General features: G+C 48.0%; 1 long non-coding RNA gene across 1 annotated transcript; it reads right to left on the reverse strand.

Annotated features, from left to right (window-relative positions):
- Positions 1-5,134: 5,134 nt before the first annotated feature.
- Positions 5,135-16,031, reverse strand: LOC129534761 (uncharacterized). Its single transcript, XR_008681461.2, has 3 exons — positions 15,884-16,031; positions 12,857-12,931; positions 5,135-5,999 (listed from the first exon to the last, which is right to left on the reverse strand). It is a non-coding gene; the product is annotated as an uncharacterized lncRNA (long non-coding RNA).
- Between the last annotated feature and the right edge of the window lie 98 nt (positions 16,032-16,129).

Consider the following 16,129-nt stretch of genomic DNA (forward strand, 5'->3'; position numbering starts at 1 on the left):
TCCCGGATTCTTACTGAGAACCCCATCGATTGTGGAAATGCTTTGGGAAGTTCAAAGCAACGAATAGCCTTCACTGAGTCCTTGTAATTTGAAAGTATCAAAACACGCAGCCATAAGAAAGAACGAGATGGGGCTCACGCCTGTAATCCTAGCACTGTGAGAGGCCGAGGCGGGTGGATCACTTGAGGTCAGGAGTTTGAGACAAGCCTGGCCAATATGGTGAAACCCCGTCTCTGCTAAAAATACAAACATTAGCTGGGCGTGGTGGCACACGCCTGTAATCCCAGCTACTCAGGAGGCTGAGGCAGGAGAATTGCTTGAACCTGGGAGGCGGAGGTTGCAGTGAGCCAAAATCACACCACTCACTGCACTCCAGCCTGGGCAACAGAGCAAGACTTTGACTCAAGAAGAAGAAAGACAGACGAAAGAAGAAAAAGTAAAAGAAAGAAAAGGAGGGAAGGAAGGGAAGGAAAGAAAGAAAGGAAAGAGGAAGAGAGAAAAAAGAAGAAATCATGTCCTTTGCAGCAACATGGATGCAGAAAAGAGAGAGAGAGAGAGAAAGAGAAAGAAAAGAGAGAAGGAAGGGAAAGAAAGAAAGAAGAAACAAAAGAAAAGAAAAGAAGAAGAAATCGTGTCCTTTGCAGTAACAGGGATGCAGCTAGAGGCTTTTATCCTAAGTGGATACATTTCTGCAGGAACAGAAAACCAAACACTGCATGTTCTCACTTATAAGTAGGAGCTAAACACTGGGTACTCATGAACATAAAGATGGGAACAGTAGACACGGGGGATTACTAGAGGGGGGAAGGGTTGAAAAACTACCTATTGGGTACTGTACCCCGGGTGACGGGATCAATTGTACCCCAAACTTCAGCATCACAAGATATACCCATGTTCATGGGTACATTCATGTGCACATGAGTCAGAATCTAAAAAGATGAAATTATATTTTAAAAAGTATCAAAACATACTCTTCATTTAGTCTCTGTGAAAGACATTACAAATCACTTTTCAAAAACAATTGTTTTTTCTTTTTCTGAAATGGAGTCTTGCTCTGTCACCCAGAGCTGGAGTGCAATGGCACAATCTCGGCTTACTGCAACCTCTGCCTCTTGGGTTCAAGCGATTCTCCTGTCTCAGCCTCCCGAGTAGCTGGGATTATAGGAGCATGCCACCAGGCCTGGCTAATTTTTGCATTTTTAGTAGAGATGGGGTTTCATGTTGGCCAGGTTGGTCTTGAACTCCTGACCTCGTGATCTGCCCGCCTCGGCCTCCCAAAGTGCTGGAATTACAGATGTCAGCCACCGTGCCCAGCCTACAATTGTTTTTTCCAAATCGAATATGTTATGAACATAGTAGTTGTCTTTGTAATGGGTACACACACTCACACACGCAGAATGATCTGCCTGGTGGGGCAGGGAATAGTAAACATGCCAAAGGGAAAATGAAAAAAGAATCCTGTAGGTTTTTATTATTTTAGGCAATTATGTCCATATCACTTACAAAGCTATTGCCAAATCTGTCTAAGGAAGCAGAGTTTGAAGGTGGGCTGGGGGGGACATCTGGGAGAAATTCGACAATGGCATAACAGAGCTCTCAATATGAGAAACAAAAGCCCAATTTTTTTTTAAAGAAAATATAAACAATCATATTCGTAGTTAGATGCAAATTCTATTTATGCATACCTGCCAATTCAGTGACATATAAGCAATAGATAACAGATGTCAACTACGCATGAGAATTTGGGAGGGACCTCAGAGATAATTACGTTGATTTCCTCAATCTGTAGATGGCCACGATGACTTCCCTAAAGTCACTTAACAACAAGCAGCGCAGGACTACAGCACAATTTTGTCAATCTCAAGAGGGCATGTGTGCTGCTTCTTCTGCTTTGGTTTCTGTGCTAATAAGCTTTCCTGTTTTAACTCATTCCATTGATATTTACTGAACCGGATGATGTATCAGGCACTGCCCTAGGCAATGAGGATGCAACCTTGAATGACAGGTGCACCCTTCTCATGGAGCTTGCAATCTATAGAGGAGGCAGATGGGCATTGAAATATGGATTAGGGTCAGGCGTGGTGGCTCACACCTGTAATCCCAGCATTTTGGGAGGCAGAGGTGGGCGGATCACTTGAGTCCAGGAGTTCAAGACCAGCCTGGGCAACATAGCAAGACTTCGTCGTTAAAAAAAAAAAAGAGAGAGAAAGAAAGAAATACATGGTGGCGTGCGCCTGTAGTCCCAGCTACTCGGAAGGCTGAGGTGGGAAGATGACTTGAACTCCTGAGGCAGAGGTTGCAGTGAGCTGAATTTCTGCCACCGCACTCCAGCCTGGGTGACAGAGCCAGGCCCTGTCTCAAAACAAAACAAAACAAAACAAACAAACAAAAACGAAAAAATAACAGTGCTTGGCCTGGAGGTATTGTTTACTTCAAGCAGAACATTTGAGATGGAACATATTCTGGGAGGAAAATCAAGAGTTTAAGATTGGGAAGTTTTAGGTTTGAAGTGCCTATGGAGAAAATTTTTTTGGTGTTTTTGGTTTTGTTTTTTTGAGACAGGGTCTCACTCTGTCACCAAGACTGGAGTGCAGTGGCGCGATCACAGCTTGCTGCAGCCTCGACCTCCTGGGCTGAGATGATCCTCTCACCTCAGCCTCCCCAGTAGATGGAACTACTGGTGCACACCACCATGCCTGGCTAATTTTTTATATTTTTTTTTGTAGAGACAGGGTTTTGTCATGTTGCCCAGGCTGGTCTGGAACTCCTGGCCTCAAGCGATCCGCCAGCCTCAGCCTCCCAAAGTGCTGGGATTACCGGTGTGAGCCACCGCACTCAGCCGGATCTCGCTCTGTCGCCCAGGCTGTAGTCCAGTGGCGCAATCTCGGCCCACTGCAACCTCTGCCTCCTGGGTTCAAGTGATTCTCCTGCCTCAGCCTCCTGAGTAGCTGGGACTACAGGCACGCGCCACCAGGCCCGGCTAATTTTTTGTATTTTTAGTAGAGACGGGGTTTCACCGTGTTAGCAAGGATGGTCTCGATCTCCTGACCTCGTGATCCACCTGCCTCAGCCTCCCAAAGTGCTGGGATTACAGGCGTGAGCCACTGTGCCCGGCCTCTTTTTTTTTTTTTTTTTTTAACTTTTATTTTAGATTCATGGGGTACGTGTGCAGGTTTGTTATATGGGTAAATTGTGTGACACTGAGATTTGGAATACGATTGATCCCATCACCCATGTAGTGAGCACGGTACCCAATAGGTAGTTTTTCTTTTTCTTTTTTTCTTTGAGACAGGGTCTTGCTCTGTTGCCCAGGCTGGAGTGCAATGGCATGATCTCAGCTCACTGCAACCTCCGCCTCCTGGGTTCAAGTGGTTCTTCTGCCTCAGCCTCCCAAGTAGCTAGGATTACAGGTGTGCACCACCACACCTGGCTAATTTTTGTATTTTAAGTAGAGATGGGGTTTCACCATGATAGCCAGGCTGGTCTTGAACTCCTGGCCTCAAGTGATCTACCTGCCTTGGCCTCCCAAAGTGCTGGGATTACAGGCGTGAGCCACCATGCCTGGCCCCATTAGGTATTAATAGTTTTCAACCCTTGCCCCCTCTTCTTCCTTCTTCCCCCTAGTAGTCCCCAGTGTCTATTGATGCCGTCTTTATGTCCATGAGTACCCAATGTTTAGCTCCCATTTACAAGTGAGAACATATGGTATTTGGCTTTCTGTTCCTTCTCTAAATTCACTTAAGAGAATGGACTCCAGCTGCATCCATGTTGCTGCAAAAAACATGTTTCTTTGTTTCTTCATTTTGTTTCTTTTTATGGCTGCATAGTATTCCATAACATATATGTACCATTTTCTTTATCCAGTCCACCATTGATGGGCACCTAAGCTGAGTTCATGTCTTTGCTCTTGTGAATAGTGCTGCAAGGAACATACAAGTGCATATTTCTTTCTGGTAGAAGGATTTTTTTTCTTTTGGGTAAATACCCAGTAATGAGATTGCTGGGTCAAACTGTAGTTCTATTTTTTAGTTCTTTGAGAAATCCAGGAGAAATGTTTAATAGGTGGCTGTAGACACAGTCCTGGAATTCAGCAGAGAAATCTGGGTTGGAATAGAGCCCCAAGAGTGAGTGGCACATTCTAGCAGATGACGTCATAAAGAGGTGCAGGGAAAAGACAAGATGGCCTAAGACCAAGCTCTGAGGAACTCCGACATTTAGAGGTCAGGTGGAGAACAAGTTGCCAAAGGAGAAGCCGGCAAACTAAGAAGAAAATCAGGAGGATGCGGACTTCTGGAACCCAAAAGAAAAGAGTGTTCCAAAAAAGGAATGGGAAACTGTGCTGAAGGCTGCAGAGACATGAAGCAAGCCTGCCCTGAGAAGTGTGCAGTGGATTGGGTAGAAGCCACTGTAGCTCTGCCTACGGCATTTGCAACGGGTGAGTAAGAAATGATGCAGTGGAGAAAAACAACGTGGACCAGACTTTGGGTATCTCAGCTTGGCCGGGGACCATGTACAAAGCTGGTGCAGCAGTGAGAAGAAGAAGTGGAATCAAGATAGTCGGGGTTTTTTAGGCCGGGCGCGGTGGCTCATGCCTGTCATCCCAACGTTTTTGGGAGGCTGAGGCAGGAGGATCGCTTGAGGTCAGGAGTTCGAGACCAGCCTGGGCAAAATGGTGAACCCTCATCTCTACTAAAAATACAAAAAATTAGCCAGGCATGGTGGCGTGTGCCTGTAATCCCAGCTACTCAGGAGGGAGGCGGGAGAATTGCTGGAACTCAGATTACAGGGAGCCGAGATTGCACCACTGCACTCCAGCCTGGGCGACAAGAGCGAAACTCCATCCAAAAAAAAAAAAAAGACATGTATATTTTTTAGGCTGGGCATGGTGGCTTATGCCTGTCATCCTAGCATTTTGGGAGGCTGAGGCAAGAGGATTGCTTGAGGCCAGCTTGCACAACATAGCAAGATCTCATCTCTACAAAAAAAATTGTAGAGACCCTGTCTCTACAGAAAAATTACATATATATATATATATATATATTTTTTTTTTTCTTTTGAAACAGAGTCTTGCTCTGTCATCCAGGCTGGAGTGCAGTGGTGCTGCGATCTCAGTTCACTGCAACTTCCACTTCCCACGTTCAAGCGATTCTCCTGCCTCAGCCTCCCAAGTAGCTGGGATTACAGGCATGTGCCACCACGCCCAACTCATTTTGATATTTTTAGTAGAGACAGGGTTTCACCATGTTGGCCAGGCTGGTCTCAAACTCCGGACCTCAGGTGATCCACTCGCCTCAGCCTCCCAAAGTGCTGGGATTACAGGCATGAGCCGCAGCGCCTGGCCGTTATTTGAGTTTTGATGAGAGCTACTGGAGCTAATTTAGATGGTAATGAGGAGGGCAGGAGGAAAGAGAGAGGAAAAAGAAGTTGGCCAGATGCAAGGAAGGACAGAGTTGCCAGGTGATGACCAATGAGTAGCCAACTTATCTGAGCAGGCAGGACCCTCGAGAGCAAGTGGCGGATGTGGCTCTGATGGGTCACAGGGCCTCCTTCCTCTACCTCTTCTGGCTTCTTAGCATCTCCTCCTCCTCAGGGCACTCTGCAAACATTGTTTTTCCCAGAATACTGACTTTGGCCTCCTCTGCTCACTCTCCATGTTATTCATTGGTGACTTCATCCATTACTGTGACTTTACCTGCTAATTGCTCATAACACTCAAACCTCTGTCTCCAGCCCAGATGTCTCTTCCCCGTGTGCCGACTTGGTGTACATCCAATGGCTGACTGAATATCCCCACTTAGATGCCCGTGGACAGTGGCGTGCTGGCATCCGCTCATGCCAGGTCACGAGTGCCCATTGTACACCCAGCTCCTTATTCAGTGAAGTCATCTTGGTAGCAGAAACTTGAAGAGCTGGGCGCGGTGGCTCACGCCTGTAATCCCAGCAGTTCAGGAGGCCCAGGTAGGTGGATCACCTGAGGTCAACATGGTGAAACTCCGTCTCTACCAAAAAATACAAAAAAATTAGCTGGGTGTGGTGGCGGGTGTCTGTAATCCCAGCTACTCGAGAGGCTAAGGCAGGAGAACCGCTTGACCCCAAGAGGTGGAGGTTGCAGTGAGCCGAGATAGCACCATTGCACTCTAGCCTGAGTGACAAGAGCGAAACTCCTTCTCAAAAAAAATAAAATAAAATAAAATAAGATAGTAGGAACTTGAACTCAGCCAAGGTGTGACTGTTTACATCATGGACATTGGCAAATGCTTCCGATCAGGGCTCCCCCTTTTTGAAGAGCTGGTTGTTAGGAATGGTGGCTCACCACCAGGAGTTTGAGACTAGCCTGGGCAACACAGCGAGACCCCATCTTTAAAAAAAAAATTAAAAATTATCCAGGTTTGGTGGCATGCCTGTAGTCCCAGCAACTCAGGAGGCTGAGGTGAGAGGACTGCTTGAGCCCGGAAGTTGGAGGCTGCAGTAAGCTATGATCGCACCACTGCACTCCAGCCTGAGTGACAGAGCAACACCCTGTCTCAAAACAAACAAACAAAAAACCATTTACTACACACCACTGTTCACAGACATTTCACATTCAACATATTCAAAACTAAGTTAATCATCTTCCCCTGAGCCCAACCCTGCCCAACCTTACCCCTTCCCTGAATATCCTGGCCCAGTTGACAGCACCAGCACCCACTCAGATATTTCCCATGCCTTCCCTCCCCATATCCAAAGGATGGTCAGTTAGGGTATAGGCGAAGCAGCTATAACAAAGAATTCCCCAAAATTCAGTGACTTAACCTCAAAATAGATACTCCAGGACTGTGGGGACATCTCTGCCATCTTTTTTTTCCTTTTCTTTTCTTTTTGTTTTTGTTTTTTTTGAGAGGGAGTCTCGCTCTGTCATCCAGGCTGGAGTGCAGTGGTGTGATCTCACCTCACTGCAACCTCCGCCTCCTGGGTTCAAGTGATTCTCCTGTCTCAGCCCCTGAGTAGCTGGGATTACAGGTGTGTGCCACCACACCCAGCTAAGTTTTGTATTTTTAGCAGAGACGGCGTTTCACCATGTTGGCCAGACTGGTCTCGAACTCCTGACCTCAAATCTGCCCACCTCGGGCTCCCAAAGTGCTGGAATTACAGGCATGAGCCACGGCACCCGGCTGGTCTCTGCCATCTTAAACATGTGGCTTCTATCTCTCTGTTCCATGGGGCCCAGGCAGAAATCACCATCATATCTGAATGTGGGAAGGGGGGTAAAGCAGGAAGCACAGGTCCTTTCCTGATTAAGGACACCACTAACCTGCTCAGAAGTTGTCCAGATGCAGCTGGACACAGTGGCTCATGCCTGTAATCCCAGTACTTTGGGAGGCCAGAAGAAGGTTCGCTTGAGGTCAGGAGTTCAAGACCAGCCTGGTTAACATAGCAAGACCCCCATCTCTATTATTTAAATTTCTAATAAAAAATGAATTAAAGGCCAGGCACGGTGGCTCACACCTGTAATCCCAGCACTTTGGGAGGCTGAGGCGGGCGGATCACGAGGTCAGGAGATCGACACCAGCCTGACCAACATGGTGAAACCCTGTCTCTACTAAAAATACAAAAAAAAAATTAACCGGGTGTGGTGGCACGCACCTGTAATCCCAGCTACTCAGGAGGCTGAGGCAGGAGAATGGTGTGAACTCGGGAGGTGGAGCTTGCAGTGAGCTGAGATTGCGCCACTGCACTCCAGCCTGGGCAACAGAGTGAGACTCCGTCTCAAAATAAATAAATTAATTAATTAATCAATTAATTAATTAAAATAAAAAGAAGTTGGTCAGATGCAAGGAAAGCTGGGACATGTAGTCTCTATCCATGTACCCAGCTAAAACATTATTAATAAACAAAGAAGGCAATTTAGGAGGCCGAGGCAGGGGGATTACTTGAGCCCAGGGGTTCGAGACCAGCCTGGGCAACGTAGTGAGACCCTGTCTCTATAAAAAATAAAAAATAATAAAATAGGCTGAGCATGGTGACTCACACCTGTAATCTCAGCACTTTGGGGGCCGAAGGAGAAAGATTGCTTGAGCTCAGGAATTCGAAACCAGCCTGGGCAACATAGTGAGACTTCATGTTTGCTAAAGATAAAAATAAATTAATTAATTAACCAGATGTGGTGGCTCGTGCCTGTAGTCCCAGCAACTCAGGAGGCTGAGGTGGGAGGGTCCCTTGAGCCCAGGGGATTGAGGCTGCAGTGAGCTATGATCGCACCCCTGCATTCCAGCCTGGGTGACAGAGTGAGACCCTGTCTCAAAAAATAAAAATAATTGATGATAACAATAATAAGCAAAGAAGGGCAATGGGAAATGGTATAAGAGTAGCAGTCTATGCCTAGTGGATCCATCATGTCAATGTTATCGCTCTCTTTTTTTTTTTTTTTTTTGACAGCCTCAACCTCCTGGGCTCAAGTGATCCTCTTGCCTCAGCCTCCTGAGTAGCTAGAACTACAAACACGCACCACCACGACAGGCTAATTAAAAAAATTTTTTTTTTCTATAGAGATGGGGTCTCGATATGTTGCCTAGAGTGGTCTCCAACACTGGCCTCAAGTGATCCTCCTGCCTCAGCCTCCCAAAGTGTTGGGATTACAGGCATGAGCCACTGTGCCCAGCCCAATGCTATCTCTTGAATACTGCTTAAATCCATCCCTTCTATGGGGTGCCAATTGCTATTACCTTGATTCCTGCCCATTTCCTGGCCTCTAACTTAGTCCCTTTCTAATCAATCTACCAAATGGCTGCCAGAGGTATTTTTCTAAAATGCCAGTTGGATCAATAACCCTCCTGTTCAAAATCCTGCAGTAGTTCCCAGGGGTTTCCAGGAGAAGAGTCAACTTCTTTGCATGACAAAAAGGCCAGGTCTTGTCCCCTCAACTCAGAAATGCCTTTCACCCCTCCTCCAGCTCCACTTCCTTGTCTGCCAGAAAAACCCAGGCCATTTCCTGGGACTTAATTTAAATATTGCTTTAAATGTTGTTTGTGCGCCACTGCAATGCTGGCTCCATTCCTGTTGAAGCCTTTACTGGACTGTGTATTTCTGGGCACTTGCCATCCATCCTGGGACCGGGGCTCCCTGTGAAGCCAAGGCACTTGGTTTTTCTGGCAGAAGGCTGGGTGAAGGCTGGGTACAGTGGCTCAGGCCTGTAATCCTAGCACCTTTCGAGGCTGAGGCAGGTGGATTGCTTGAGGTCAGGAGTTTGAGACCAGCCTGGGCAGCATGGCAAAACCTCATCTCTGCAAAAAATACAAAAATCAGGCCAGGCACGGTGGCTCACACCTATAATCTCAGCACTTTGGGAGGCCAAGGCAGGCGGATCACCTGAGGTCAGGAGTTCGAGACCCGCCTGGGCAACATGGCAAAACCCTGTGTCTACTAAAAATACAAAAATTTGCCAGGCGTGGTGGTGCGTGCCTGTAGTCCCAGCCACTTGGGAGTGAGACAGAAGAGTCACGTGAACCTGGGAGGCAGTGGTGGCAGTGAGCCAAGATCATGCCATTGCACTCCAGTCTGGGCTTCAGAGCAAGACTCTGTCTCAAGAAAAAAAAAAATCAGTTGGGTGTAGTGGCGTGTGCCTGTGGTCCCAGCTGCTCAGGAGACTGAAGCAAAAGGATTGCTTGACTCCGGGAGACTGAGGCTGCAGTGAGCTGTGATCACGCCACTGCACTCCAGCCTGAGTGACAGAACAAAATCCTGTCTCAAAAAAGACAAAACAAAGTCTGGGCGTGGTGGCTCATGCCTGTAATCCAAGCACTTTGGGAAGCCAAGGTGGGTGAATCACTTGAGGTCAGGAGTTCAAGACCAGCCTGGCCAACATGGTGAAACCCTGTCTCTACTACAAATTAAAAAAAAATTAGCTGGGCATGGTGGTGCATGCCTGTAATCCCAGCTACTCAGGAGGCTGAGGCAGGAGAATCACTTGAATCCAAAAGGCGGAGGTTGCAGTAAGCTGATATCGCGCCACTTCACTCCAGCCTGGGCGACAGAGCGAGACTCCTTCTCAAAGGAAAAAAAAAAAGAAGAGCCAGCTTGGGAAACATAGCAAGACCCTGTTTCTACCAAAAACAAAAAAAAGGCCGGGCGCGGTGGCTCACGCCTGTAATCCCAGCACTTTGGGAGGCCGAGGTGGGCGGATCACAAGGTCAGGAGATCGAGACCATCCTGACTAACATGGTGAAACACTGTCTCTACTAAAAATACAAAAAATTAGCCAGGCGTGGTGGCGGGCGCCTGTAGTCTCAGCTACTCGGGAGGCTGAGGCAGGAGAATGGCGTGAACCCGGGAGGCGGAGCTTGTAGTGAGCCAAGATCGTGCCACTGCACTCCAGCCTGGGTGACAGAGCGAGACTCCATCTCAAAAAAAAAAAAAAAAAAAAAAAAGCCAGGCATGGTGGCGCTTGCCTGTGGTCCCAGTTACTCGGGAGGCCAAAGTGGGAGGCTCGTTTGAGCTCAGGAGTTTGAACCTGCAGTGGTGCATGACCGCACACTAGTCTGGGTGACAAAGCAAGACTCTCTCTCTAAAACGAAAAAGAGAAGGCCCGGTGCAGTGGCTCATGCCTGTAATCCCAGCACTTTGAGAGGCTGAGGCAGTTGGATCACGAGGTCATGAGTTGAAGACCAGCCTGGCCAAGATGGTAAAACCCCATCTCCACTAAAAATACAAAAACTAACCAGGCGTGTTGGCAGGCACCTGTAATCCCAGCTACTCGGGAGGCTGAGGCAGACAATTGCTTGAACCCGGGAAGTAAAGGCTGCAGTGAGCCAAGGTGGCGCTACTGCACTCCAGCCTGGGTGACAGAGCGAGACTCCATCTCAAAAAAAAAAGGAAAGAAAGAAACAAAAATAAACAAATAAAAACAGTTGTAGGCATGAACCTATTGGTTTTATTTTATTTTATTTTATTTTATTTATTTTATTTTATTTTATTTTATTTTATTTTATTTTATTTTATTTTATTTTTAAGAGACAGTGTCTCACTCTGTCACCCAGGCTGCAATGGTGTGATCATAGCTCACTGCAGCCTTGACCTCATCCAGCTGGTCATTAATTACTTCATCTCATCTCCTCCTGACACTGACCTCTGTCAGCGGCTCACATCCAACCCTCCTTCTAGACTGAACTCCTATTTCCACATATTCCAGAAGTTTTCATGTCCTTAGACCTCTGTCCATGCTGTTCTCTTTGTGGGATATCTTTCCCGCTTTCTTCACCTATGAGCTTCTATTCATCCTTCACGGTTTTTGTTTGTTTGTTTGTTTTTGAGACGAAGTTTCACTCTTGTTGCCCAGGCTGGAATGCAATGGCACAATCTCAGCTCACTGCAACCTCTGCCTCCCAGGTTGAAGTGATTCTCCTGCCTCAGCCTCCCAGGTAGCTGGGACTACAGGCGCCCACCACCACGCCCAGCTAACTTTTTGTATTTTTAGTAGAGATGGGGTTTCGTCATATTGGCCAGGCTGGTCCCAAACGCCTGACCTCAGGTGATCCACCCGCCTCAGCCTCCCACAGTGCTGCGATTACAGGCGTGAGCCACTGCACATGAACTCGTCCTTCACAGTTTAGCTCCAACTTCACTTCTAGAAGATTTCCTGGATTCTCAGCGACAGGTAGCCCCTCCCTCCTCCGGGCATCTTTTTTTTTTTTTTAATTGAGGTGGAGTCTCACTCTGTCACCCAGGCTGGAGTGCAGTGGTGCAATCTAGGCCCACTGCAACCTCCGCCTCCGGGTTATAATCTATTTTCCTGCCTCAGTCTCCTGAGTAGCTGGGATAACAGGCGCATGCCACCACGCCCAGCTAATTTTTTGTATTTTTAATAGAGACGGGGTTTCACCATATTGGTCAGGCTGGCCTTGAACTCCTCACCTCAAATGATCCACTCGCCTCGGCCTCCCAAAGTGCTGGGATTACAGACGTGAGCCTCTGCGCCCGGCCCTGGCCTCCTTTTCACCTCTCTTCTGTGCGTATCTGAGCTCCCCACTGCACCAAAGCTCCTTGAGAGCAAGGATATCCTGTATGTCACCCATCTCAGTATCCCTCCTATGTCTAGCATGGTGCCTGCCACACAGTAGGCATCAAAGATGTTTCTTGGCCAGGCACAGGGCTCATGCTTGTAATCCCAGCATTTTGGGAGGCCAAGACAGGAGGATCTTGAGCCCAGGAGTTCGAGGCTGCACTGATCCGTGACCATACCACTGCGCTCCAGCCTGAGCAATAAAGCAAGACCCTGTCTCTTTATTTTATTTTTTGAGACATGGTCTTGCTCTGTTGCCCAGGCTGGAGTGCAGTAGTATGATCATGGCTCACTACAGCCTCAACCTCTCGGGCTCAAGTGATCCTCTCACTTCATCCTCCCAAGTAACTGGGACTACAGGATCACACCACCGTGCCTGGCTAATTTTTTAGAAAACTTTTTGTAGAGATGGGTTCTTGATATGTTGCTCAAGCTGGTTTCTAACTCCAAGGTTCAAGCCATCTTCCTGCCTTGGTCTCCCAAAGTGCTGGGTTTATAGGCATGAGCCACCATGTCCAGCACTTGTCTCTTGAAAAGAAAAAAAGGGATATTTGTTGAATCAATGAATGGATAAGTGAAATGTATTAATTGCTTTACCCTAACCACTTCCATAATACACAGAATCTTATGTCAGATCCCATGACAAAAGAAAATTGGTCACAGTTGACTGGGGATAAATCAAGTTCTGCCCTGTAGTTAGCCAACTGTAGCTTTCCCCCCAGCCATGAGAAGAAAATTCACTGCTTATTACCAAATAGACTGCAGGTTTCCAACTTATGCATAATAATATTAAGGCCTTAAAACATCCACAGGGACACTTACTGAATAGTCCTGTATGCCCAGCTTTCAGCCAAACACTGACTCCAGAATCAGATGGGGGCCTCACCGCCAGCTGTCCTGTAGATAGAGACAGCACAGCTTGGTAAGAAACACAGAGGTGTTAGGAAACAAAGGCATATCTCAACTGGGTGATAAGAGCTGTGGGTTCTAATCCTGGCTCTGATCCCAGCGGACTGTGTGATCCAGGACAGAGCTCAGGTTCTAGCTGGAAAAAAAAAACAAAAACCTGTAGAACTCCTACAGGCACACACCAGCATGCCTGGCCAGACTGGACAAGTTTCCTTTTGTTTTTTTATTCTTTTTAGATGGAGTCTTGCTCTGTCACCCAGGCTGGAGTGCAGTGGTGTGATCTTGGCTCACTGGCTCACTGCAACCTCCCCCTCCTGGGTTCAAGTGATTCTCCTGCCTCAGCCTCCTGAGTAGCTGGGACTACAGGCGTGCACCACCACACCCAGTTAATTTTTTTATTTTTAGTAGAGACAGGATTTCACAATGTTGGCCAGGCTGCTCTTGAATTCCTCACCTCAAGTGTTCCACCTGCCTTGGCCTCATAAAGTGCTGGGATTAAAGGTGTGAGCCACCATTCCCAGCCAAGACTGGGGAAGTTTCTTTTCTTCTTCTTTTTTTTTTTTTTTTTTGGGGGGGGAGATGGGGTCTGTGTGTTGCCCAGGCTGGTCTCAAACTCCTGGCCTCAAGCGATCCTCCCACCTCAGCCTCCCAAAATGCCAGGATTATAGGCGTGAGCCACCACATGCCCTGCCTGGGCAAGTTTCTAAATCTGAGATGGTTGGGGTGGTGGGGAGGAAAGCAGGGATAGTAGGAATTGGCAAGGTGAACTTCAGAGTAAGTGAGGCAACATCATTAAATGTCAACAAAAGGAGAGGGATAAGATGAATATAATCACTTTCCACCCCAACATTCCTTTCATCCTCACCTCAGCATTTTAAATGATAAGAAATGCAAGCACTCGGCTGGGCATGCTGGCTCACGCCTGTAATCCTAGCACTTTGGGAGGCAGAGGTGGGCCATTCATTTGAGATCAGGAGTTTGAGACCAGCCTGGCCAACATGGTGAAACCCCGTCTCTACTACTACTACTACTAATAATAATAAAATTAGCCAGGAGTGGTGGCACACACCTATAACCCCAGCTACTTGGGAGGCTGAGGCAGAAGAATTGTTTAAACCCAGGAGGCGGATGTTGCAGTGAGTTGAGATTGCGCCATTGCACTCCAGCCTGGGCAACAGAGTGAGACTCCAGCTCAAAAAGAAAAAAAGAAATGTAAGCACTTTAAGAGATCCACTCAATTCCTCCAGACCTCAATGGACTGACCTAGGGTCACTTTGGAAAAATCTCACTCTCCCAGCTCCTGAGTCGGCCCTCTCCCCTACAGCTCACCACTCCTGCTGAAACCTGGACCCTTTTAGTCTTAGAAGCCAAGTCTGAACTTGGAACCAACCCTAGGCATTGAAATGCCACCGTCGTCAGTAGGTAATCCATGAGCCAGCTAAAGCCATCTGTCCTTTGGCCGGGGAGGGGTGGAGTCTCTTCCAGGGTGGGCATGTGGTGAGCAGAGAACCTTCAGGGGCACGCGGACCTCACATAGTATCCACTTCCTGTGCTATCTCTGGTCTCAAAGCTCCCTCGCCCCCAAACAAGTAGATGGGCATAGTCAACACACACAAGCATTCAGATGTGCATATGTACACACATGCACCCATACGCCAACACACATAGACACATACATACAGACACACACACACCCTCACATAAGAGTCCCTCACCTACCCCAAGTTGTCAGAGCTGCTCCTTTGCCTTTGCTACCAAAACTGTGGTACTGGGAGCCCAGAAGAACCTGGGATCCAAGCAGTAGAAAACCCTGTTGTTAGCCAGGCGCTGTGGCTGACACCTGTAATCCCAGTGACTCAGGAAGCCAAAGTGGGAGGATCACTTGAGGCCAGGGGTTCGAGACCAGACTGGGCAACATAGTTTTTTTCTTAAAAAAAAAAAGCCAGGTGTGGTGGTGTGCACCTGTAAGTCCCAGCTACTCAAGAGGCTGAGGCGAGAGGATCACTTGAACCCAGGAGTTCAAGGTTACAGTGAGCTATAAGTGTGCCACTGCACTCCAGCCTGGGTGACGGAAGACCCTAACTCAAAAAGAAAAGAAACAGAAACCCTCTTGTTGATAAATGCCTCCTCAGGAGAACATGCGCTGAAGAGAGACAGATGGAGAAAGGAAGCTAAAGCCAGGTGGGCTGAATGCCTGTGTGTGAATGTATGTACACATGTGTAAGCATGTGTACACATGTATAAGGCCTAGGTACTGCGGGGGGTGGGGGGGAAAGCAAGGCAAGGAAAAAAGGGGCCAACGAAAGACAAAGGAGGGAAGTTGGACACGGTGGCTCACGCTTTTAATCCCAGCACTTTGGGACTTTGAGGCCAGGAGTTCAAGACCAGCCTGGGCAAGGTAGCAAGACCCAGTCTCTTAAAAAAAAAAAAAAAAAAGGTAAAAACAGAGAGAGATGGAGACACACCCCCTCTGGTCCCTCTCTCAATCTTCCCTTCCCTCCCTCTCCCGGTGATTCCATTTAGACCTGGGTGATTCCATTTAGGCCTGGGTGTGGCAGAACCGGGCTCAGAGCAGCCTGAAGATAGATGACCCTTCTGGGAACTGGAGCTCTCTCCCCAATCCTGCTTTAAAAAGTAAGGGGGTAGAGGTCGGGCGCAGTGGCTCACGCCTGTAATTCTGGCATTTCGAGAGGCTGAGGTGGGAGGATCGCTTGAGGCCAGGACTTCGAGATCAACCTGGGCAAAAGAGCAAGACCCCGTCTCTATAAAAAAAATTTTTTTAATCCAGGCGTGCTGGCACCTGCCTGTCATCCCAGCTACTTGGGAGGCTGAGGAGGATCGCTTGAGCTCAGGAGTTCGAGACCAGCCTGGGCAACATCACAAGACCTCCGTCTCTACCATAAAAATAAAAATAAAAATAAAAAGCAAGGGGATAGGGACCTCATCAGTCGTCCTGCAGAGTCCTGGTCTCCGCCTCTTCCCTGCTCTCCGCCTCTTCCCTGCTCTCCTCTCTGCCGCCAGTTCCTTAGCGACGGTCTCTAAGTCCCTGCTAGGTGCCCCCTGCCCCATCTCCTCCTCGCCGCTTAATAGAGTGTATCTTCCCCTTTAAAGCAGCGGCCCCCGGTCGGGTCATTGTCTCGCATGGCAGCCAATCGGCGGCGCCGTTGGGGCGGGGGATCCGGCCTC

The sequence above is a fragment of the Gorilla gorilla genome, chromosome 6 (assembly GCF_029281585.2).
Source record: "Gorilla gorilla gorilla isolate KB3781 chromosome 6, NHGRI_mGorGor1-v2.1_pri, whole genome shotgun sequence".
Lineage (NCBI taxonomy): Eukaryota > Metazoa > Chordata > Mammalia > Primates > Hominidae > Gorilla > Gorilla gorilla.